At 46.0% G+C, this 24,969-nt stretch overlaps 1 pseudogene; it reads right to left on the bottom strand.

The window, feature by feature from the left end:
- Positions 1 to 24,969, bottom strand: part of LOC135527408 (histone-lysine N-methyltransferase PRDM16-like) — a 472,536-nt pseudogene that overhangs the window by 244,193 nt on the left and 203,374 nt on the right.

The following is a 24,969-nucleotide window of genomic DNA, read 5'->3' as shown; positions in this document are numbered from 1 at the left end:
AGGTATGTGGTATCAAAGTGTCAGTGTGTGTCTGTGTACAATGACGATATACAGTAGGGTGACATCAGGTGTGACAGCGTATGTTGACACTGTCCACACCTCTGTGACCAAACAAAAAGCAGCAATACATCTCTATTTGTCTTACCTTTTTGAAGCAGCTCTCCGGAGAGGACGTCACATTGTGGTGACGCACTGCTTCTTGGCCATTCAGCATCTGCTGTGAAGACAACAAACAGAACATGTTACTTCTGTTGGAGTTGAATGGTAACAGCCTCCTCGTTCCTAGGACGCTCTGAACAACATCTGACCAAACGCTATTACAATCTCTTCCATCAGTCATGGCCATAGCGACCTAATGGGCAGGGGTCTCCATATACCATTGAGCTACAATAAGACCAAGGACTCAAGTTACGGAGCAACCTCCACCCCATCCTTCAGGCCCATATTAAAACCTATTAGATGTAAGGTCCCCTGTTTTGGGGACCTGTGTGTTTCTGGTACCGGTTCCGACTGACATTTTAGCTTATAAATCTATCTGTAGACAAAATGCGTGTGTGACGCAGGATGTGAAATGTGAAACAGCTTAAAGCTGGGATGTCCCTCTTCCTAGCTGAAACCTATATCGCAGCCACTGACAAAGCACATGCCTGCAATCGTTACATCGTAGCTCAGACGGGGGGGAGCACATTTAGATATCTATTTATAGCCATTCATCTAAAACAATGAATAGATTTTAAACAAAAAACACTGTTTGTCATAGACAGACAGTATTAATATGAGATGAAAGGTGAGTTCCTAATGAGGAAGCCAAGCTAGACATTCACAACGATACAGGCAGACATTTTATTTTTTATTTTTTTATTTTACCCCTTTTTCTCCCCAATTTCATGGTATCCAATTGTTTTAGTTGCTACTATCTTGTCTCATCGCTACAACTCCCGTACGGGCTCGGGAGAGACGAAGGTTGAAAGTCATGCGTCCTCCGATACACAACCCAACCAAGCCGCACTGCTTCTTAACACAGCGTGCATCCAACCCGGAAGCCAGCCGCACCAATGTGTCTGAGGAAACACCTGGCAACCTTGGTTAGCGCGCACTGCGCCCGGCCCGCCACAGGAGTCGCTGGTGTGTGATGAGACAAGGACATCCCTACCAGCCAAGCCCTCCCTAACACGGACGATGCTAGGCCAATTGTGTGTCGCCCCACGGACCTCCCGGTTACAACAGAGCCTGGGCGCGAACTCTGATGGCACAGCTGGCGCTGCAGTACAGCGCCCTTAACCACGTTTTGTCTAAAACTAAACATACAAATATGTATTTTACAGTTGGAAGGTTAAATCTTACAGTTAGTCTTTTACTAATTAGATCATGCTATATCAAGAACGCATATCAGTCATTTCAAGCCTTATTCATACAGTTTTGTTGAATAGGAAATGCATCATATAAAACATTACATATTGTTATCAGAAGTGACTACACCACTAATTTAAAAAAAAAATACTAGAAAGGTGAGATGTTAGTATGCAGTATTACTAGTTTTACTAGTTATTGTTTCTCATGATAAATAATTCCTTTTGGGGTTGACCTAGATTACATTTTTGATTACACACGCGTGCACGCACACAAACACACATATGTGCACACACACAAGAACACACACACCTCCATCTCTCAAGCTCCCCTGCCACCCAACTCCACCGACTGTATGCTCCCCCACATACCCCTAACAGAAGGGTGTGTTGTGTGGGGTTGCACGGCGGTTACACGCCCATATATTACACTTGATTTCTCTTGGAATGTCCTCCTCGAGGATTTGAAGTGGGAACGGGGAACGGGGGAGGAGTGTGCAACTGTATTCCCGAGCATTTATCTCATTTGGAGTCTGATCTGGAGAACTGTGATTATTTGAGTCTTTGATGAATCAGATTGAATGGACCTTCTCAAAGAGAGATTATGGTCCGTGTGGACGGTAAAGCAGGATCGGGGTTCCATAAACATTGGCAGGCTTTTTTCCATGGGTGATTCTTCCCGACCCTAGCCAGATTCCTTCTAATGGAGCGAGAGCTCGATTTCTCACACCTTGGATTGTACAAAATCGTTAAGTACATCACTAACTGTAAATCTCCAAGTCTCTTATGGTTTAATAGTAATTGTTTTGTCGATGTATCATGTGTGATCATGGATCTGACACTGCCTCTTGACCATCCAGGGCTCCATTGAGAGAGACTTGAAAGAGATCTCACATGGTTAAAAGCCCAATGCAGCCGTTTGTATCTCGATATCAAAACATTTCTGGGTAACAATTTAGTACCTTACAAAAGCAATGTCCTAAGCAATACTTTTTCTACAACTGTCAGGGAGTGGTCTGAGTGGGGAGGGGAAAACACTTCAGTGAATAGGATGCCATTTCAGATGTGCCACTTTTTCAGATGTGCCACTTCAGTGAATAGGATGCCATTTCAGATGTGCCACTTTTTCAGATGTGCCACTTCAGTGAATAGGATGCCATTTCAGATGTGTCACTTCAGTGAATAGGATGCCATTTCAGATGTGTCACTTCAGTGAATAGGATGCCATTTCATATTTTCCACTTCAGTGAATAGGATGCCATTTCAGATGTGTCACTTCAGTGAATAGGATGCCATTTCATATTTTCCACTTCAGTGAATAGGATGCCATTTCAGATGTGTCACTTCAGTGAATAGGATGCCATTTCAGATGTGTCACTTCAGTGAATAGGATGCCATTTCATATTTTCCACTTCAGTGAATAGGATGCCATTTCAGATGTGTCACTTCAGTGAATAGGATGCCATTTCATATTTTCCACTTCAGTGAATAGGATGCCATTTCAGAAATGCCACTTCAGTGAATAGGATGCCATTTCATATTTTCCACTTCAGTGAATAGGATGCCATTTCAGAAATGCCACTTCAGTGAATAGGATGCCATTTCATATTTCCACTTCAGTGAATAGGATGCCATTTCAGAAATGCCACTTCAGTGAATAGGATGACATTTCATATTTTCCACTTCAGTGAATAGGATGCCATTTCAGATGTGTCACTTCAGTGAATAGGATGCCATTTCATATTTTCCACTTCAGTGAATAGGATGCCATTTCAGATGTGCCACTTCAGTGAATAGGATGCCATTTCAGAAATGCCACTTCAGTGAATAGGATGCCATTTCATATTTTCCACTTCAGTGAATAGGATGCCATTTCAGATGTGCCACTTCAGTGAATAGGATGCCATTTCAGATGTGCCACTTCAGTGAATAGGATGCCATTTCAGAAATGCCACTTCAGTGAATAGGATGCCATTTCATATTTTCCACTTCAGTGAATAGGATGCCATTTCAGATGTGCCACTTCAGTGAATAGGATGCCATTTCAGAAATGCCACTTCAGTGAATAGGATGCCATTTCATATTTTCCACTTCAGTGAATAGGATGCCATTTCAGATGTGTCACTTCAGTGAATAGGATGCCATTTCATATTTTCCACTTCAGTGAATAGGATGCCATTTCAGATGTGCCATTTCAGTGAATAGGATGCCATTTCAGAAATGCCACTTCAGTGAATAGGATGCCATTTCAGATGTCTGTATTTCAGACTCATCCATGTGTGCTGCAAACAGACAGACAGTGCTGTGCACCAGAGCTGTGGTTCCTACCATTAAGCTGTCAGTGGATCTCCCAGCACACTGAATGGAAGCAATTACAACACAGATACTTACAAGAGTACACTTACACTACTTACATCTATAATTTAATCCTCAGCCTTGTCAAAGCCATCCCGGCATCGCATTTAAATGACACTATTTTAAACAAGCGTGGTCTCAGAATTCTAAACTGAGCGACTACAAGGTCTTGGTATTTGGTCCGCCGCAGCCCATGTGCAACTCACAAGCCCTCTTGGCCCATCACACATGCACACAATACACACTTTGTGTGTGATTTATAAATGGCTGTTCCACTACTTAGAGGCACGGCTTTCGTGAGAGAGAGAGAGAGAGAATATGGCTTGATGGCCTGCGTGTGTTGCTGCATGTTTCTGTGTGTGGTGGTGGTATTGCTGATTTAGAATTTTCTTTAATATCCTCCTGTTCACCTTGTGCTCCATGCTCTGACAATAGTCCTTAGAGTGATGGGCACAGATAACAGAGAGAGACAGAGGCTGAGAGAAGAGGATGGAGAAGGAAGAGAGAATAGATAAAGAGCAAGAGGAGAAAGAGAGGGAGAGAGAAAGGAGGAAGAGGATAGACATAAGAGAGAGGAGGTATTTCCCCGCTATGGTAATATGTGGAGGCCAGCAATAATAGTTCACAAAGCAACAACTTCATTGAGTCTGCAAGACATTATCAAGCATTCCAACAGAGTTAGGCCGAGTTCCCTCACTCTCCAGCCTATAGACACGCCAAACACTTGTAGATGTAGATATATCAAATGGTATAGCCTGAAACTGAAACATGCAAACAGGCACAAGCGGTTAAACTGCTTTAATGGTTTTCAGCTTTTGGGTCAGACACACTCGCTCCCTCCTCATCCTCCTCTTTCTCTGCTGGTGCTCTCAAAATTGCAAGATGACAAAATTTTACTAATAAAAATGTGTTGTTCTCGTTTTGCATTGAACTTCGAAAACAAGCTGCCTTAAATGATTTGAAGCTGTAAATATCAAAACATCTCAGTTGAAGTTGGTTCTTCAGAGCAGTCATCAGAGTCTCCTGTGCTTTAACATATGGGGTTTTAGGTGTGATGTGTTAGACCCAAGGCTGTCTCTCTCACTCAGCTCCTGCACAGAGACACACACACACACACACACACACACACACACACACACACACACACACACACACACACACACACACACACACACACACACACACACACGTTTGTTTTACTATCCTTGTTCAGACCAAACAATTGATTCCCATTCATTCCCCTAACCCTTAACCTTAACCCCAACCGCAATCCCAAAACCTAACCCTAAACGTAAGCCTAACCCTTAACTCAATTTGTAACCCTAAACTTAACCCCCTAGGCCTAAAATCGCCCTTTTCCTTGTGGGGACTGGCGAACTGTCCCCCTAGAATGTTCCTTCTGTTACTATTCTTAAGAGTACCTCTGGTCCCTACATGGATAGTAAACAGGTCACCCGTGATAAAAGTCAGTGTTAGACGTCCATCTGAGGACGTCGGGAGATGACGTGGAAACCGGCCACTAGGGGCAACAGTGGCCGATGTTAACTTCAAGAAGGTTTCGGTTTTGCTAGGGCATTGTGGCTGGATGACGGATGGGTGTAAGCATCTGCCCTTGATTACAAAGTTTGGAAGTTCAAATCCAGCAAGAAGTTGTTTTTGAGAAATCTGAGATGACAGTGTTGTTAACAAAAGGCTAAGCTTGTGTTTGAATATATTTAATTCATTTCATTTGCGATTTTCATGAATAGGAAAAGTTTCTAGGGGTATGTATGTCCGCTGCATTATGCTAATTCGTTTGAGGCTATGATTACGATCCCGGATCCAGGATTGCTCGTCGTAAGAGGTTAAAGTTAGAGTACAAATATAGTTTTCAGCACTTATATGCACAAATCATTTTTGGATTCGCTCTGGATATCATGCAAAGCCAGACGGATTACCAGGACGTATACTCAAAGCATGTGCGGACCCAAGTGGCAAGTGTCTTCACTTATATTTCCAAACTCTCCCTGACCGAGTATGTAATACCTACATGTTTCAAACAGACCACCATAGTCCCTGTGCCCAAGGAAGCAAAGGTGACCTGCCTAAATGATTACCGCCCCGTGGCACTCACACAGGTAGCCATGAAGTGTGTTGAAAGGCTGGTCATGACTCACATCAACAGCATCCGACCCTAGACCCACTCCAATTTGCATACCACCCCAACAGATCCACAGACGACGCAATCTCAATCGCACTCAACACTACCCTTTCACTCCTGGACAAAAGGAACACCTATGTGAGAATGCTGTTCATTGACTACAGCTCAGCGTTCAACACAATAGTGCCCACGAAGCTCATCACTAAGCCATGTACCCTGGGATTAAACACCTACCTCTGCAACTGGATCCTGGACTTCCTGACGGGCTGCCCCCAGTTGGCAAGAGTAGGCAACAACACGTCTGCCATGCTGATCCTCAACACTGGGGCCCCTCAGGGGTGTGTACTTAGTCCCCTCCTGTACTCCCTGTTCACCCACAACTGCATGGTCAAACACGACTCCAACAGCATCATTAAGTTTGCTGATGACACAACAGTGGTAGGCCTGATCACAGACAATGATGAGACAGCCTATAGGGAGGAGGTCAGGGAACTGGCGATGTGGTGCCAGGACAAAAACCTCTCCCTCAATGTGAGTGAGACAAGCAGCTGATTGTGGACCACAGGAAAAGGCGTGCCGAACAGGCCCCTATTAACATCGACTGGGCTGTAGTGGAGCGAGTTGAGAGCTTGAAGTTCCTTGGTATCACCAACAAACTATCATGGTCCAAACACACCAAGACAGTCGAGAAGTGGGCACGATAAAAACCTTTTCCCCATCAGGAGACTGAAAAATTTGGCATGGGTCCTGAGATCCTCAAAAGGTCCTACAACTGCAACATCGAGGGCATTCTGACTGGTTGCATCACTGCCTGGTACATCAACTGCTTGGCATCTGACCGTAAGGCACTACAGGGGTAGTGCATATGGCCCAGTACATCCAGGACCTATATATGAGGCGGTGTCAGAGGAAAGCCTGTAAAATTGTCAGAGACTCCAGTAACCCAAGTCAGAGACAGTTTTTTTCTGCTACCGCACGGCAAGCGGTACTGGAGCGCCAAGTCTAGGACCAAAAGGCTCCTGAACAGATTCTACCCCCAAGCCGTTTGACTGCCGAACAATTACTTAAATGGCCACCGGACTATTTACATTAAGGGATTTTGTTAAGAGGAGGGCGGTTTTTAGTTATTTGGAGGGTGTGGGGTTTGATTTTTGTTTTTTACAGGAGCTCAAATAATTATTGATCATGGATTTAGCCCATTTTGATAACACATATGAGGTTCACCTGAGGGATGGAGGGGATGTTAGTAGGTTTAAGAGGGAGTGGGACAAGGGGGAGTCGGTTTGGGGTGTTGGGGGGGTGCACTCATCGGGGGTAGGGATTTTGTGTGGGCACAGGGAGGTAAAAGTGGAGGATTCTTTTGTGGTAATGCAGGGGAGGGTTATAGGGGTGGATGTCACGATAAGGGATTGTAAATTTAGATTAGTGGTGGTGTATGGGCCACAGGTGGTGGCAGACAGGAGGGAGATGGTTGACTGTCTGACGCCCCTGTGTGTCACAAATAGGAAATTAGTGATAGGGGGGATTTTAATACAGATTTAGGAAGAGGGGGATAGCAGTGCAGGCGCCATTGCCAGGCTAATGGCTTGCCATGGTCTGGTAGATGGTGGTCTGCACACTACTCCGAAAATGGACAGTCCTACATGGCGCAACTCCAGGGGGGTTGAGCGGAGGCTCGACTATATTTTTGTACCCAGGTCTTTGGGTAAGTTGTCTGGGCGGCTGTTGCCTGTTTTCTTTTTGAATCACGACGGGGTGCTCCTGCAGTTGGGGTCGCCAGTCTGCCTCTTTGGTAGGGGGTACTGGAAGCTAGATCGGGATGTGCTGGAGGAGCAGGCTTTTGTTGACGGGTTTTATGGTTTCTTTTGGAGGCTTGAGGGCCTCCGGTCCATGTGCGAGGGGGTGTTAGAGTGGTGGGAATTAGTTAAGGTGAGGATTAGGGCTTTTATAATAGGGTATTGCAAGAGGAAAAAAGGGAGGAGAGGAGGGAGGTGGATCGTATCCAAAGGTTAATTGAACTCGAATAAGAGGCAGGCAACCTCGGCGGGTCGTTTGACTGGGAGAGATCCTCAACCCTAAAGGCGCAGCTCAGGGAGTTGCAGGAGCGGAAGGCTCGAGCTTTCCTGGAGCGTGCGCATAGTGGCTTTCTAGAACATAATGAGACTTGTTCTGCTATGTTCTTTAAGTTGGTTAGGGCAAGACAGAGTAGGAAGGTAATGCTTTAAGTTGGTTAGGGCAAGACAGAGTAGGAAGGTAATGCATGGTGTTAGGGAAGAAAATGGTAGTATAGTTAGAGAACCAGAGGATATGGTCAGGGTGACAACTGATCATTTCCAAGGTTTATTTAAGGAAAGGGAAATAGATGTAGAGCAGGGAAATGTGTTTTTAGAACACTTGTCCAGGCGGTTGCCAGAGGACATTAGAGAAGTGATGGAGGCCCAGATCTCACTAGAAGAGGTTGAGAGCGCTCTTAGGAGGATGGGAAAAGGGAAGGTGCCTGGGATGGATGGGCTGCCGGCTGAGTTTTATCTCAAGTTTTGGGGTATACTTGGACCAGTGGTCCTCGAAGTCTTGAAGGCCATCCTTGAGACGGGGGTCCCGGGGGATCAATGGCTGTTGGTGTGCTGTCACTTTTATATAAGAAGGGGAAGTAACAGACCTTGGCAACTGGCGGCCGTTGACCATGCTGTGTGTAGATTACAAGCTACTTGCAAAGGTTTTAGCAGACCGGTTGCGCACAGCCCTTCCCTACGTTGTTCATGAGGATCAGACATGCGGTGTAGAGGGCCGCTCTATTAGATGGAACCTACAGTTAATCAGGGACTTCATCGCTTGGGTTGAAGATAGAGGACTGCCTTTTATGGTAGCAGCGCTAGATCAGGCGAAAACCTTCGATCGCGTGAATAGATCATTTTTATTCAGAGTGTTAGGTCGATTAGGATTTGGGGAGAAGTTTATAGGATGGATTCGTCCATTATATGTCGGAGCGGGGTGCCGAGTTAGTGTAAATAGTCACTTGGGTGACGTTTTTGACCTCTCGTCTGGGGTCAGGCAGGGGTGCCCACTCTCGGCTCTCCTCTTCGTTCTGTACATGGAGCCTCTGGGGGCTGCCATTAGGGCAGACACAGGGGTGGAAGGTCTGCTGATCCCTGGAAGTGGTGGACTGCATGTTAAGATGACGCAGTACGCCGACGACACTTCCTTGCTGTTGTGCAAGGACTCGTGCCTGACAAGGTCCCTTGCCATCTTTGGGGATTTCACCCGAGCGTCGGGAGCAGTTCTGAACCATGCAAAGTCTTCCGTCAAGTTTTTCGGAAGATGGCGCGGTAGAACGGATGTGCCTGGGGGGTTCTCTCTCTGTGAGGGGGCCCTGAGGATTCTCGGGGTCCATTTTGAGACCTCCGGCTCAGCGACACTAAACTGGAACATGCGTATCGCAGTGGTACAGAGCAAGCTAGCAACGTGGAAAGCTAGGTATTTGTCTTTTATGGGCAAAGTCCTGGTCCTAAAGGTGGATGTGTTGCCGTCTATTTTGTATTTGGCATACAACTACCCATTGCCGGCCTGTCTGAGGAGGCCTCTAGTGAGGCTTGTGTTTCAGTTTATGTGGAGTGGTAGGTGCGAGTGTGTCGCCAGGGCACACATGATCTGTTCCATCGGGGAGGGAGGTAGGGGGGTACCACATTTCCTCCTCAAGCTGGACACAATTTTTGTTTCTTTCTTGTTAACGGAGCTTGCTCAGCCAGTGATACACCCGTCCGGTTACCTCCTGCGGGTATTTTTCTCGTATCAGGCGAGAAGCATAATGGTGTGGTCTAACACGGATCCTCGGGCGGAACAGCTGCCGTGGCACTTTGGTCATGCGGCCAAGTGGCTGGGTGCGCACCCTGAGGTTGAAGTTGCCCGAGTAGGTTTAGATCATAGGCACCTGTACGAGGAGGTCAGAAAGGCAGGGAGTCCGGCGCCTGTAGTGGGCATCTCGGAAGTGGTCTGGGAGGGAGTGCAGGCGCGGGGTCTGGACAACAGGCTCAAGGACCTGAATTGGTTGAGCCTTCATAAGTGTTTGCCGGTACGTTCCATCTTGTACCGGTATAGTTTGGTGCAATCCCCCACCTGTCCAAGATCCTCTTGTGGCAGGGAGGAGACTGTGCGCCATGTCTTTTGGGACTGTGCCTTTGCCGGAGTAGTATGGGCTAGGGCACGGGTGTTGTTAGGTTTGGTAAAGGGGGATTTTGTATTGACGTGGGCCAGGTTAGAGAGGGGTGTAGGGAGAGCGAGAGGGACGGATAGGGACAGGTTTCTGCTCTGGCTTCTCATGAGTCTCTTTAAACAGGGGCTGTGGGAAGCAAGGCAGAACATGGTGAAGACAGGGAGAGATTGGGGGGTGGAAGGGATAGTGAGGAGGGTGGAAGGAGATTTGAGGGGGAGGATGAAGAGGGAGGAGAAGAAGTGGGGGCAGCATGCTGCTCGGGAGAGGTGGAAGGGGGGTTTAGGGCTGGTTGTCATTTAAATTTGTAAGAGGATAGATTAGGGATGGGGAGATAGGGAAAGGTATTTTGTAGGGTGACGGGGAGGGAAGATGCTCCCCTGAGGTTTTGTTTGGGGTTTATGTTTAGTTTAATTAGTTTAATTAAAATACCATTTTTTGAGTATGAGTTGTAAAGAATGAATGGTATTGAAGATAATATTTTTTTTTATAAAAAAAAAAAAAAAGGCTGTAATTAGGTTTCACGTTCCGTTTTGTTGTTTTGTATTTATTAGTTATTTCATGTATCGTTCCGTTTTTTCTTCATTAAAAACATGAGTAACCAACACGCTGCATTTCGGTCCGACTCTCTTTTGACAAACGAAGAACGCCGTTACAGAATCACCCACCACACACGGACCGAGCATCGTGTTAACAGGCAGGAGCCACAGGAGAGGCAACAGAAGCAGCTTCAGTGGGAGAGGCTGCACCACTTGGAGAATTGGACATGGGAGGAAGAACTGGACGGAAAAGGACCCTGGGCTCAGCCTGGTGAATATCGCCGCCCCAAGGAGGAACTAGAAGAGGCTAAAGCGGAGAGGCGCTGGTATGAGGAGGCAGCACGGCGACGTGGATGGAAGCCCGGGAATCAGCCCCAAAAACTTCTTGGGGGGGGGCTTTCAGGGAGTATGGCTACGCCAGGTAGGAGACCTGCGCAAACTCCCTGTGCTTACCGGGGGGCTAGAGAGACCGGGAAGGCACCGTGTTGTGCAGTGGTGCGCACGGTGTCCCCAGTGCGGGTGCATAGCCCTGTGCGGTATATTTCAGCTAGATTGAGCGTGGAGCGAAATGCCATGAAGCCGGCTCTACGCATCTGGTCCCCAGTGCGTCTCCTTGGGCCGGCTTACATGGCACCAGCCTGGTGCTCGGTGTCTCCGGTTCGCCTACATAGCCCAGTGCGGGCTATTCCACCTCGCCACACTGGCAGGGCGACCGAGAGTATTCAACCGGGTAAGGTTGGGCAGGCTCGGTGCTCAAGAGCTCCAGTGCGCCTGCACGGTCCGGTCTATCCAGTACCACCTCCACACCCCAGCCATCCGGTAGCAGCTCCCCCCACCAGGCTTCCTGTGCGTGTCTTCGGCCCAATACCACCAGTGCCAGCACCACGCATCAGGCCTACAGTGCGCCTCGCCTCTCCTGTGCTGTCGGAGCCTTTCTTCTCTCCTGCGCTGTCGGAGTCTCCCGCCTGTTTAGCGCTTCTAGAGCCTTCCTCCTCTACAGCGCTGCCGGAGCCTCCTGCCTGTTCAGAGCATCCAGAGCTGCCAGTCTGCATGGAGCATCCAGAGCTGCCAGTCTGCATGGAGCAGCTAGAGCTGCCAGTCTGCATGGAGCTGCCAGTCTGCAAGGAGCTGCCAGTCTGCATGGAGCAGCTAGAGCTGCCAGTCTGCATGGAGCAGCTAGAGCTGCCAGTCTGCATGGAGCTGCCAGTCTGCAAGGAGCTGCCAGTCTGCAAGGAGTTGCCAGCCTGCAAGGAGTTGCCAGTCTGCATGGAGCTGCCAGTCTGCATGGAGCTGCCAGTCTGCAAGGAGCTGCCCACTGCTGACTCCAATGCTTCCCAGATTTATTTTTCTAGGCAAGTCAGTTAAGAACAAACTTCATTGGGGCATGGACTCTACAAGGTGTAAAAAGCATTCCACAGGGATGCTGGCCCACTGCTGACTCCAATGCTTCCCACATGTATTTTACTAGGCAAGTCAGTTATGAACAAACTTCATTAGGTCATGGACTCTACAAGGTGTAAAAAGCATTCCACAGGGATGCTGGCCCACTGCTGACTCCAATGCTTCCCAGATTTATTTTACTAGGCCAGTCAGTTAAGAACAAATTCTTATTTTCAAAGCTGGCCTAGGAACAATGGGTTATCTGCCTGTTCAGGGTCAGAGCGACAGAAGTTTACCTTCTCAGCTCTGGGATTTGAACTTGCAACCTTCTGGTTACTAGTCCTACACTCTAACCACTAGGCTACCCTTTGTGTCAAGTTGGCTCAATGTCCTTTCGGTGGTGGATCATTCTTGATACACACAGGAAACTGTTGAAAAAAAAACAGCAGCATTGCAGTTCTTAACACAAACCAGTGCTCCTAGCGTCTACTACAATACTCTGTTCAAAGGCACTTAAATATTTTGTTTTGTCCATTCACCCTCTGAATGGCATACATACAAATTCCATTTCTCAATTGTTTCAAGGCTTACAAATATTTATTTAACCTGTCTCCTCCCCTTCATCTACCCTAATTGGTGGATTTAACAAGTGACATCATTAAGAGAGCATAGATTTCACCTGGATTCACCAGAACAGTCGATTGGTGGAGGATGCTGAGGGGAGACGGGCTCATAATAATGCCTGGAATGGAGCTAATGGAATGGAATCCAACACATGGAAACCATGTGTTTAATGTATTTGATACCATTCCACTTATTCCGGGTCCAGCCACTACCACGAGCCTGTCCTCCTCAATTAATAAGGTTCCACCAACCTTCTGTGCAGTCTATACCATGGAAAGAGAAGGGTGTTTTAAATGTTCTGTACACTCAGCGTACGTAGAACCTTAAACTAGCATGTCAAGTCACAGAAAATGAATCACTGTCTCCAGCACCAGCCTCTCTCAACCCTTCACACACAAATACAAATATTACTAGTCTGCAGTTTGTTCAAATGAAATCCCATTGACAGCCCACGCTCAAAAACAGGTTTTCCCTTTCTCTCACTTCCTCTCTCTTTCTCACTTTCTCACTGTTATTCTCTCTCCAGAATCAGCTGAATCTTGTTTGAGTGAAGACACTATCTGACTTTTTGGACTCAGTTTGTGTTCCCGGGTCATTTGTCCTCAGCAGGGTGTAAAGGGGCTATTTTGGAACTTCCCAACACCAATACGACAAGGGAGCCAACACAAAACAAGTCGCTACTCTATCACTACATATTTCAACAATGAGCCTGCTCAAGAAAAAACACGGTGAAAGATGGAGGGAAATCCTCCCTGCTAAATACCAGGAAGCTAGGCGGCGATCTGATAGCTTATTAAAGTCCTCATAAATATATTCTGAGGACTTGAAGCCGTCTGCCAAGGCAAACACCAAGGCAGCCCTGATAACAAAATGCTCCGCAGCTATTGATAGGGAGGGAGGGGGGCAATTAAAATAATGGCTCACAGCTTAGCATTGTGTGCTTCCATATTACGGCCTTATCTATGTTTTAGACTTTGGCTGTCAGTTGAATGTGTTAAAGGCATACAGACCGTGGCAGAGGATGGCAGAAGAATTCACTTGTCGTATTGTCAAGGCCCAACACAAAGGTGAGAGATCAGAGATTGGTTTGACACATCACGTCGGGGCTAAAGCTAACAACGTTATTACTCAATGTATCGGGATGGGGCGGGTGTTGGTTGGCAGAACTGAAACCTTGGGAGAGGGGAAACACAAAGGGTATTTGGCAGGCGAACACACGGTGCCATTGTGTAGGGACATAGCCACTTTTAAAACACAACAGGCATGTTTACGCTACGAGCAATGACCCTGGAGTCCTTTAAGAGTTCCCATGATTTATGCACGGGCAAATGTCACAATAAAACATATTACGGGAGCTTTTCAATAAAACCTGGGACGATTTGCCTCATCATTTCAATGTGCAGTACTGTATGATTCGTATCTAAATATGATCCATACAAGTGCCAAAAGTGCCTTCAGAAAGTATTCATACCCCTTGACTTAGTACACTTGTTACAGCAGGTTATTTTTCCTACACACAATACCCCATAAATAATGTATTAAATACATTTTTTGCACATTTAATGACAATGAAATACAGACATATCTCATTTACATAAGTATTCACACCACCGAGTGAATTATTTGTGGAATAACCTTAGGCAGTGATTACAGATGTGTCTTTTGGGGTAAGTCTCTAAGAGCTTTGCACACCTGGATTGCACAATATTTGGTCATAATTCTTAAAATTCTTCAAGCTCTGTCAAGTTGATTGTTGATCATTGCTAGACAAACATATTCAAGTCTTGCCATAGATTTCCACGTCGAGTTAAGTTAAAATTGTAATTATGCCACTCAGGAACATTCAATGATAAGCAACTCCAGTGAATATTTGTGTTTTAAGTTATTGTACTGCTGAAAGGTGAGTGTCTCCCTGTGTCTGGTGGAAAACAGACTGAACCAGCTTTTCCTCTAAGATTATTGTTGTATTTCATTTCTCTTTACCCTAAAAAAAACTCCCTCGTCCTTGCCGATGACAAGCATACCCACAACATGATGCAGCCACCACAATGCTTGGAAATATGAAGAGTGGTACTCAGTACTGTGTTTTGCTGGATTTGCCCCAAACATAACGCTTTGTATTCGGGACATAAGGTTCATTTCTTAGCCACATTTTTTGCAGTTATAATTTAGCGCCTTATTGCAAACAGGACGCATGTCTTGGAATATTTTATTCTGTACAGGCTTCCTTCTTTTCACTCTGTCATTTAGGTTAGTATTGTGGAGTAACTACAATGTTGTTGTTCCCTCCTCAGTTTTCTCCTATCACAGCCATTAAAATCTGTACCTGTTTTAAAATAATTTAAAAAACACCATTCAAAGCTTAATTCATAATTTCACCATGCTCAAAGGGATATTCAGTGTCTGCTTTTTACATGTCTACAAATCTACCACTCGGTTCCCTTCTTTGCAAGACATTGAAAAACCTCTCTGTACTTTGTGGTTGAATCTGTGCTTGAAATTCTCTATTCTATTGAGGGACCTTACAGATATTTGTATGTGTGGGGTACAGAGATGGGGCAGTCATAAAAATAATTGATATCATGTTAACCACTATTATTGAACACGGAATGAGTCCATGCAACTTATTATACGATTTGTTAAGCACATTTTACTCCTGAACTTATTTAGATTTGCCATAGTAAAGGGGTTAAATTCCACTTTGACATTATGTGGTATAGTGTGTAGATCAGTGACACATCATCTCAGTTTAATAAATGTTTAATTCAGGCTGTAGCACTACAAAGTTTGGAAACAGTAAAGGGGTGTGAATACTTTCTGAAGGTACTGTATGTCCTCCTCGGCTAATATTCCACAGCTAAATATACATCAAATACACTGACTGGCTAAATTAACATTATTACCCTTATCATCGATCCTTTTAAGCCGTGACACGGAACTTGGTATTGACAGAGCCATAGAGATATATTAGCCGGCTGGCCCACTGTATTGATTAGTCATTTGGGAGGATGATCAGTAATAACAGTGAATAATGGAGTGGCGATAACAGACGTCAACAGATGCTTTGACAGCCGTACGGACGCCGACTAATAAATAATGATAATAATAATCACATAGGGCCTCTATGTATGAGGGGCAGAGCGTGTCCTGTAGGCTGCACCAATTGGATTGAGGGTCAATCCATATGATATGTAGACGCTTTTCATTTCTCCCAGCAAACATTGGGTTTGAAAGATGGGATATCTCGGGAGTGTATTTAGGTTTAGATAGCAACATGCTTTTCATTAGCAACATGCTTTAATCTGATCAATCTGGCACTGGCACTCTGGATTCCAGTATTCCAGTATTCTGCCATCTAAATGTGTTCCCTCCGAGTTGTATGTGTGTGTAAGAATACACATTGGTTCAAATGTCTCTCTCAAACCAATGAAGCCTGTAATTCAAACCAGGGACCCTTTCTATGCGAAGGATAACATACTTAAGAGTCCGGATCTGTCATCGGAAGAGGTTTTTGGAAGCGGACCATGGGTATATTGGCATGTGATGACGGAAGACGCCTGGCTAAATGACCTATTGTTTTTTGGGGCTCGAATAAATATTTACAGCTTTTGCATATGTCGCCGTCAATATGCAGAGCTTTCTTCACATCACCTCACACTGGTCTGACAAGTCCTGCCTGCCAGAGGGTCTGTGTGCGAGAGAGAGTGAGACAGAGAGACAGAGATGTATTTAAAGTGAGCTATACACTAACTTTGAGATATTTCGACTCTTGGGGAAAGGGTGGGGTTGTTTTGAAGGTTAGTCGGTCACTCTCCTCCCCTTAGATACGGGCTTGTGGCTTTTCCACATATTGACGTGATGAGGAGAGGAGGAGAAGGGAGGGCAGGCTCAAGTCCCTAACATGAAAGGGAAAGGTGTCCCTTGAGTTGGGGCTAAGTGCAAGTACTGTCCTTGTGGGTCGGGAGAGCACAAGCGAGGGCTTTCATTGGGCCTTTTAGTTTAAGCTGGGGTCAGTTCCAGATGATGCCTTCGAGAGAGAGAGACGAGGAATGACTCACTGATGAGGTTTCTTCCCCCAGATAAATAAATACCTTGACCAGTGTATTTCCTGAGGCAAGAGGGAAGGTGAGGGGCGGGAGGAGGGCAGGAGTGGAAGGATTGCTTAAAACACTGTTGCATGCCCCAACACACACACACAAACACACACTCCTGTGTTTGAAGGAGACAGACAGAATCGAGCCGTTTAAATGACAACTTCATTCCCGTCAATAGCATCTTCAATGCTTATGAATTTGGGAGCAGGTCTACTTGGTCAGAGCTTCATGAATGTCTTAATTATTTGGCTGGTTGTAGCACCAGTGTATCTCTGTTACGTCTCGCTGCTGCACCTTCTCTAAACCTAAACTCAGTTTACACAGCTCCCCGCTGTCTATCTCTGTTTCCCAATGGCCCTTTTGTCCTGACACCTGCCAAATGTTTACAGCGTGTGTAACGACGTTCTTCGTTTGTCAAAAGAGAGTCGGACCGAAATGCAGCGTGGTGGTTACTCATGATCTTTAATGAAGGATCGCGATACGTAAAATAACTATTACAAAATACAAAACAACAAACGGAACGTGAAATCTAATTACAGCCTATCTGGTGAAACTACACAGAGACAGGAACAATCACCCACGAAATACAAAGTGAAACCCAGGCTACCTAAATATGGTTCCCAATCAGAGACAACGAGAATCACCTGACTCTGATTGAGAACCGCCTCAGGCAGCCAAACCTATGCAACACCCCTACTCAGCCGCAATCCCAATAACTAAAAAACCCCATTACGAAATACAACAACATAAACCCATGTCACACCCTGGCCTGACCAACTAATTAACGAAAACACAAAATACTAAGACCAAGGCGTGACAAACAGCGTGTGTGTGTTTTCCCACTGTAAAGCATCTACAAAGTTACCTCGTCAATTGGAGAGTTGCAACGGTGTCGTATGCGCCAGAGCAAACAGCTCGTAATGTCATATCAGCCTTTGTTAGAAGAGCACAGGCTTCTCTCTCTCCCTCTGTCCTTCTCTCTTGGGTCACATGTTCTGACAGGATCATTTATTGACACCATGGTTGTATTAATTAGACAAAAAACGGAAGAAAATAGACTGAAACAGAAAGGGACGACCTATTGGCCAAAAGAGCCAATATGCTAGCAGAGCTTGAACGCACTAAAGCCACAGACCTGGATAATATTCCTGCAAGGTTTCTTATAGATTCTTCTGAGCAAATTGGCCCTGGTGTTACTCATATCGTTAATCTCTCTTGAACAAGGCACCTTTCCCAGGGACATGAAACAAGCTGAAGTTATACCTCTGTGTAAGAAGGGGATAAAGTCTGACCCTGGGAATTATAGGCCTGTATCTATCCTCAGTGTAACATCAAAGATCTTGGAGAGAGCTGCACACATTGATGAATGTGTCAACAAACAAAATCTATTGTATGATTTTCCCTCGGGTTTTAGAAAAACATACTCCACTGATTCATGTCTATTTTACTGGACTGACTTCATCAGGAAAGAGATTGATGAGGGAAATCTGTGTGGAATGTTACAGCTTGACCTACAGAAGGCCTTTGATACAGTTAACCACTGTCTCCTAATCTCCAAACTGGAGGCACTGGGGTTAAGCTACAGAAGGCCTTTGATACAGTTAACCACTGTCTCCTAATCTCCAAACTGGAGGCACTGGGGTTAAGCTACAGAAGGCCTTTGATACAGTTAACCACTGTCTCCTAATCTCCAAACTGGAGGCACTGGGGTTAAGCTACAGAAGGCCTTTGATACAGTTAACCACTGTCTCCTAATCTCCAAACTGGAGGCACTGGGGTTAAGCTACAGAAGGCCTTTGATACAGTTAACCACTGTCTCCTAATCTCCAAACTGGAGGCACTGGGGTTAAGCTACAGAAGGCCTTTGATACAGTTCACCACTGTCTCCTAATCTCCAAACTGGAGGCACTGGGGTTAAACTACAGAAGGCCTTTGATACAGTTAACCACTGTCTCCTAATCTCCAAACTGGAGGCACTGGGGTTAAGCTACAGAAGGCCTTTGATCTTTGATACAGTTAACAACTGTCTCCTAATCTCCAAACTGGAGGCACTGGGGTTAAGCTACAGAAGGCCTTTGATACAGTTAACCACTGTCTCCTAATCTCCAAACTGGAGGCACTGGGGTTAAACTACAGAAGGCCTTTGATACAGTTCACCACTGTCTCTTAATCTCCAAACTGGAGGCACTGGGGTTAAGCTACAGAAGGCCTTTGATACAGTTCACCACTGTCTCCTAATCTCCAAACTGGAGGCACTGGGGTTAAGCTACAGAAGGCCTTTGATACAGTTAACCACTGTCTCCTAATCTCCAAACTGGAGGCACTGGGGTTAAGCTACAGAAGGCCTTTGATACAGTTAACCACTGTCTCCTAATCTCCAAACTGGAGGCACTGGGGTTAAGATACAGAAAGCCTTTGATACAGTTAACCACTGTCTCCTAATCTCCAAACTGGAGGCACTGGGGTTAAGCTACAGAAGGCCTTTGATACAGTTAACCACTGTCTCCTAATCTCCAAACTGGAGGCACTGGGGTTAAGATACAGAAAGCCTTTGATACAGTTCACCACTGTCTCCTAATCTCCAAACTGGAGGCACTGGGGTTAAACTACAGAAGGCCTTTGATACAGTTAACCACTGTCTCTTAATCTCCAAACTGGAGGCACTGGGGTTAAGCTACAGAAGGCCTTTGATACAGTTCACCACTGTCTCCTAATCTCCAAACTGGAGGCACTGGGGTTAAGCTACAGAAGGCCTTTGATACAGTTAACCACTGTCTCCTAATCTCCAAACTGGAGGCACTGGGGTTAAGCTACAGAAGGCCTTTGATACAGTTCACCACTGTCTCTTAATCTCCAAACTGGAGGCACTGGGGTTAAGCTACAGAAGGCCTTTGATACAGTTCACCACTGTCTCCTAATCTCCAAACTGGAGGCACTGGGGTTAAGCTACAGAAGGCCTTTGATACAGTTAACCACTGTCTCCTAATCTCCAAACTGGAGGCACTGGGGTTAAGCTACAGAAGGCCTTTGATACAGTTAACCACTGTCTCCTAATCTCCAAACTGGAGGCACTGGGGTTAAGATACAGAAAGCCTTTGATACAGTTAACCACTGTCTCCTAATCTCCAAACTGGAGGCACTGGGGTTAAGCTACAGAAGGCCTTTGATACAGTTAACCACTGTCTCCTAATCTCCAAACTGGAGGCACTGGGGTTAAGATACAGAAAGCCTTTGATACAGTTCACCACTGTCTCCTAATCTCCAAACTGGAGGCACTGGGGTTAAACTACAGAAGGCCTTTGATACAGTTAACCACTGTCTCCTAATCTCCAAACTGGAGGCACTGGGGTTAAGCTACAGAAGGCCTTTGATACAGTTAACCACTGTCTCCTAATCTCCAAACTGGAGGCACTGGGGTTAAGCTACAGAAGGCCTTTGATACAGTCAACCACTGTCTCCTAATCTCCAAACTGGAGGCACTGGGGTTAAGCTACAGAAGGCCTTTGACACAGTTAACACCTGTCTCCTAATCTCCAAACTGGAGGCACTGGGGTTAAGCTACAGAAGGCCTTTGATACAGTTAACCACTGTCTCCTAATCTCCAAACTGGAGGCACTGGGGTTAAGCTACAGAAGGCCGTTGATACAGTTAACCACTGTCTCCTAATCTCCAAACTGGAGGCACTGGGGTTAAGCTACAGAAGGCCTTTGATACAGTTGACAACTGTCTCCTAATCTCCAAACTGGAGGCACTGGGGTTAAGCTACAGAAGGCCTTTGATACAGTTAACCACTGTCTCCTAATCTCCAAACTGGAGGCACTGGGGTTAAGCTACAGAAGGCCGTTGATACAGTTAACCACTGTCTCCTAATCTCCAAACTGGAGGCACTGGGGTTAAGCTACAGAAGGCCTTTGATACAGTTAACCACTGTCTCCTAATCTCCAAACTGGAGGCACTGGGGTTAAGCTACAGAAGGCCGTTGATACAGTTAACCACTGTCTCCTAATCTCCAAACTGGAGGCACTGGGGTTAAGCTACAGAAAGCCTTTGATACAGTTAACCACTGTCTCCTAATCTCCAAACTGGAGGCACTGGGGTTAAGCTACAGAAGGCCTTTGATACAGTTCACCACTGTCTCCTAATCTCCAAACTGGAGGCACTGGGGTTAAGCTACAGAAGGCCTTTGATACAGTTAACAACTGTCTCCTAATCTCCAAACTGGAGGCACTGGGGTTAAACTACAGAAGGCCTTTGATACAGTTCACCACTGTCTCCTAATCTCCAAACTGGAGGCACTGGGGTTAAGCTACAGAAGGCCTTTGATACAGTTCACCACTGTCTCCTAATCTCCAAACTGGAGGCACTGGGGTTAAGCTACAGAATGCCGTTGATACAGTTCACCACTGTCTCCTAATCTCCAAACTGGAGGCACTGGGGTTAAGCTACAGAAGGCCTTTGATACAGTTAACCACTGTCTCCTAATCTCCAAACTGGAGGCACTGGGGTTAAACTACAGAAGGCCTTTGATACAGTTCACCACTGTCTCTTAATCTCCAAACTGGAGGCACTGGGGTTAAGCTACAGAAGGCCTTTGATACAGTTAACCACTGTCTCCTAATCTCCAAACTGGAGGCACTGGGGTTAAGCTACAGAAGGCCTTTGATACAGTTCACCACTGTCTCCTAATCTCCAAACTGGAGGCACTGGGGTTAAGCTACAGAAGGCCTTTGATACAGTCAACCACTGTCTCCTAATCTCCAAACTGGAGGCACTGGGTTTAAACTACAGAAGGCCTTTGATACAGTTAACCACTGTCTCCTAATCTCCAAACTGGAGGCACTGGGGTTAAGCTACAGAAGGCCTTTGATACAGTTAACCACTGTCTCCTAATCTCCAAACTGGAGGCGCTGGGGTTAAACTACAGAAGGCCTTTGATACAGTTAACCACTGTCTCCTAATCTCCAAACTGGAGGCACTGGGGCTAAGCTACAGAAGGCCTTTGATACAGTTCACCACTGTCTCCTAATCTCCAAACTGGAGGCACTGGGGTTAAGCTACAGAAGGCCTTTGATACAGTTAACAACTGTCTCCTAATCTCCAAACTGGAGGCACTGGGGTTAAGCTACAGAAGGCCTTTGATACAGTTAACCACTGTCTCCTAATCTCCAAACTGGAGGCACTGGGGTTAAACTACAGAAGGCCGTTGATACAGTTAACCACTGTCTCCTAATCTCCAAACTGGAGGCACTGGGGTTAAGCTACAGAAAGCCTTTGATACAGTTAACCACTGTCTCCTAATCTCCAAACTGGAGGCACTGGGGTTAAGCTACAGAAGGCCTTTGATACAGTTAACAACTGTCTCCTAATCTCCAAACTGGAGGCACTGGGATTAAGCTACAGAAGGCCTTTGATACAGTTAAACACTGTCTCCTAATCTCCAAACTGGAGGCACTGGGGTTAAACTACAGAAAGCCTTTGATACAGTTAACCACTGTCTCCTAATCTCCAAACTGGAGGCACTGGGGTTAAACTACAGAAGGCCTTTGATACAGTTCACCACTGTCTCTTAATCTCCAAACTGGAGGCACTGGGGTTAAGCTACAGAAGGCCTTTGATACAGTTAACCACTGTCTCCTAATCTCCAAACTGGAGGCACTGGGGTTAAGCTACAGAAGGCCTTTGATACAGTTAACCACTGTCTCCTAATCTCCAAACTGGAGGCACTGGGGTTAAGCTACAGAAGGCCTTTGATACAGTTAACCACTGTCTCCTAATCTCCAAACTGGAGGCACTGGGGTTAAGCTACAGAAGGCCTTTGATACAGTTAACCACTGTCTCCTAATCTCCAAACTGGAGGCACTGGGGTTAAGCTACAGAAGGCCTTTGATACAGTTAACCACTGTCTCCTAATCTCCAAACTGGAGGCACTGGGGTTAAGCTACAGAAGGTCTTTGATACAGTCAACCACTGTCTCCTAATCTCCAAACTGGAGGCACTGGGGTTAAACTACAGAAAGCCTTTGATACAGTTAACCACTGTCTCCTAATCTCCAAACTGGAGGCACTGGGGTTAAGCTACAGAAGGCCTTTGATACAGTCAACCACTGTCTCCTAATCTCCAAACTGGAGGCACTGGGGTTAAACTACAGAAGGCCTTTGATACAGTTCACCACTGTCTCCTAATCTCCAAACTGGAGGCACTGGGGTTAAACTACAGAAAGCCTTTGATACAGTTAACCACTGTCTCCTAATCTCCAAACTGGAGGCACTGGGGTTAAGATACAGAAAGCCTTTGATACAGTTCACCACTGTCTCCTAATCTCCAAACTGGAGGCACTGGGGTTAAACTACAGAAGGCCTTTGATACAGTTAACCACTGTCTCTTAATCTCCAAACTGGAGGCACTGGGGTTAAGCTACAGAAGGCCTTTGATACAGTTCACCACTGTCTCCTAATCTCCAAACTGGAGGCACTGGGGTTAAGCTACAGAAGGCCTTTGATACAGTTAACCACTGTCTCCTAATCTCCAAACTGGAGGCACTGGGGTTAAGCTACAGAAGGCCTTTGATACAGTTAACCACTGTCTCCTAATCTCCAAACTGGAGGCACTGGGGTTAAGCTACAGAAGGCCTTTGATACAGTAAACCACTGTCTCCTAATCTCCAAACTGGAGGCACTGGGGTTAAACTACAGAAGGCCTTTGATACAGTTAACCACTGTCTCCTAATCTCCAAACTGGAGGCACTGGGGTTAAACTACAGAAGGCCTTTGATACAGTTAACCACTGTCTCCTAATCTCCAAACTGGAGGCACTGGGGTTAGGCTACAGAAGGTCTTTGATACAGTTAACCACTGTCTCCTAATCTCCAAACTGGAGGCACTGGGGTTAAGCTACAGAAGGCCTTTGATACAGTTAACCACTGTCTCCTAATCTCCAAACTGGAGGCACTGGGGTTAAGCTACAGAAGGCCTTTGATACAGTTAACCACTGTCTCCTAATCTCCAAACTGGAGGCACTGGGGTTAAGCTACAGAAGGCCGTTGATACAGTTAACCACTGTCTCCTAATCTCCAAACTGGAGGCACTGGGGTTAAGCTACAGAAGGCCTTTGATACAGTTAACCACTGTCTCCTAATCTCCAAACTGGAGGCACTGGGGTTAGGCTACAGAAGGTCTTTGATACAGTTAACCACTGTCTCCTAATCTCCAAACTGGAGGCACTGGGGTTAAGCTACAGAAGGCCTTTGATACAGTTAACCACTGTCTCCTAATCTCCAAACTGGAGGCACTGGGGTTAAGCTACAGAAGGCCTTTGATACAGTTAACCACTGTCTCCTAATCTCCAAACTGGAGGCACTGGGGTTAAGCTACAGAAGGCCGTTGATACAGTTAACCACTGTCTCCTAATCTCCAAACTGGAGGCACTGGGGTTAAGCTACAGAAGGCCTTTGATACAGTTAACCACTGTCTCCTAATCTCCAAACTGGAGGCACTGGGGTTAAACTACAGAAGGCCTTTGATACAGTTAACCACTGTCTCCTAATCTCCAAACTGGAGGCACTGGGGTTAAGCTACAGAAGGCCTTTGATACAGTTAACCACTGTCTCCTAATCTCCAAACTGGAGGCACTGGGGTTAAGCTACAGAAGGCCTTTGATACAGTTCACCACTGTCTCCTAATCTCCAAACTGGAGGCACTGGGGTTAAGCTACAGAAGGCCTTTGATACAGTTAACAACTGTCTCCTAATCTCCAAACTGGAGGCACTGGGGTTAAACTACAGAAGGCCTTTGATACAGTTCACCACTGTCTCCTAATCTCCAAACTGAAGGCACTGGGGTTAAGCTACAGAAGGCCTTTGATACAGTTCACCACTGTCTCCTAATCTCCAAACTGGAGGCACTGGGGTTAAGCTACAGAAGGCCGTTGATACAGTTCACCACTGTCTCCTAATCTCCAAACTGGAGGCACTGGGGTTAAGCTACAGAAGGCCTTTGATACAGTTAACCACTGTCTCCTAATCTCCAAACTGGAGGCACTGGGGTTAAACTACAGAAGGCCTTTGATACAGTTCACCACTGTCTCTTAATCTCCAAACTGGAGGCACTGGGGTTAAGCTACAGAAGGCCTTTGATACAGTTAACCACTGTCTCCTAATCTCCAAACTGGAGGCACTGGGGTTAAGCTACAGAAGGCCTTTGATACAGTTAACCACTGTCTCCTAATCTCCAAACTGGAGGCACTGGGGTTAAGCTACAGAAGGCCTTTGATACAGTTAACCACT

The sequence above is a fragment of the Oncorhynchus masou genome, chromosome 33 (genome assembly GCF_036934945.1).
Source record: "Oncorhynchus masou masou isolate Uvic2021 chromosome 33, UVic_Omas_1.1, whole genome shotgun sequence".
Taxonomy (NCBI): domain Eukaryota; kingdom Metazoa; phylum Chordata; class Actinopteri; order Salmoniformes; family Salmonidae; genus Oncorhynchus; species Oncorhynchus masou.
The sequence above is the reverse complement of the archived record's forward strand: the minus strand, read 5'-3'. Positions and strand labels throughout refer to the sequence as shown.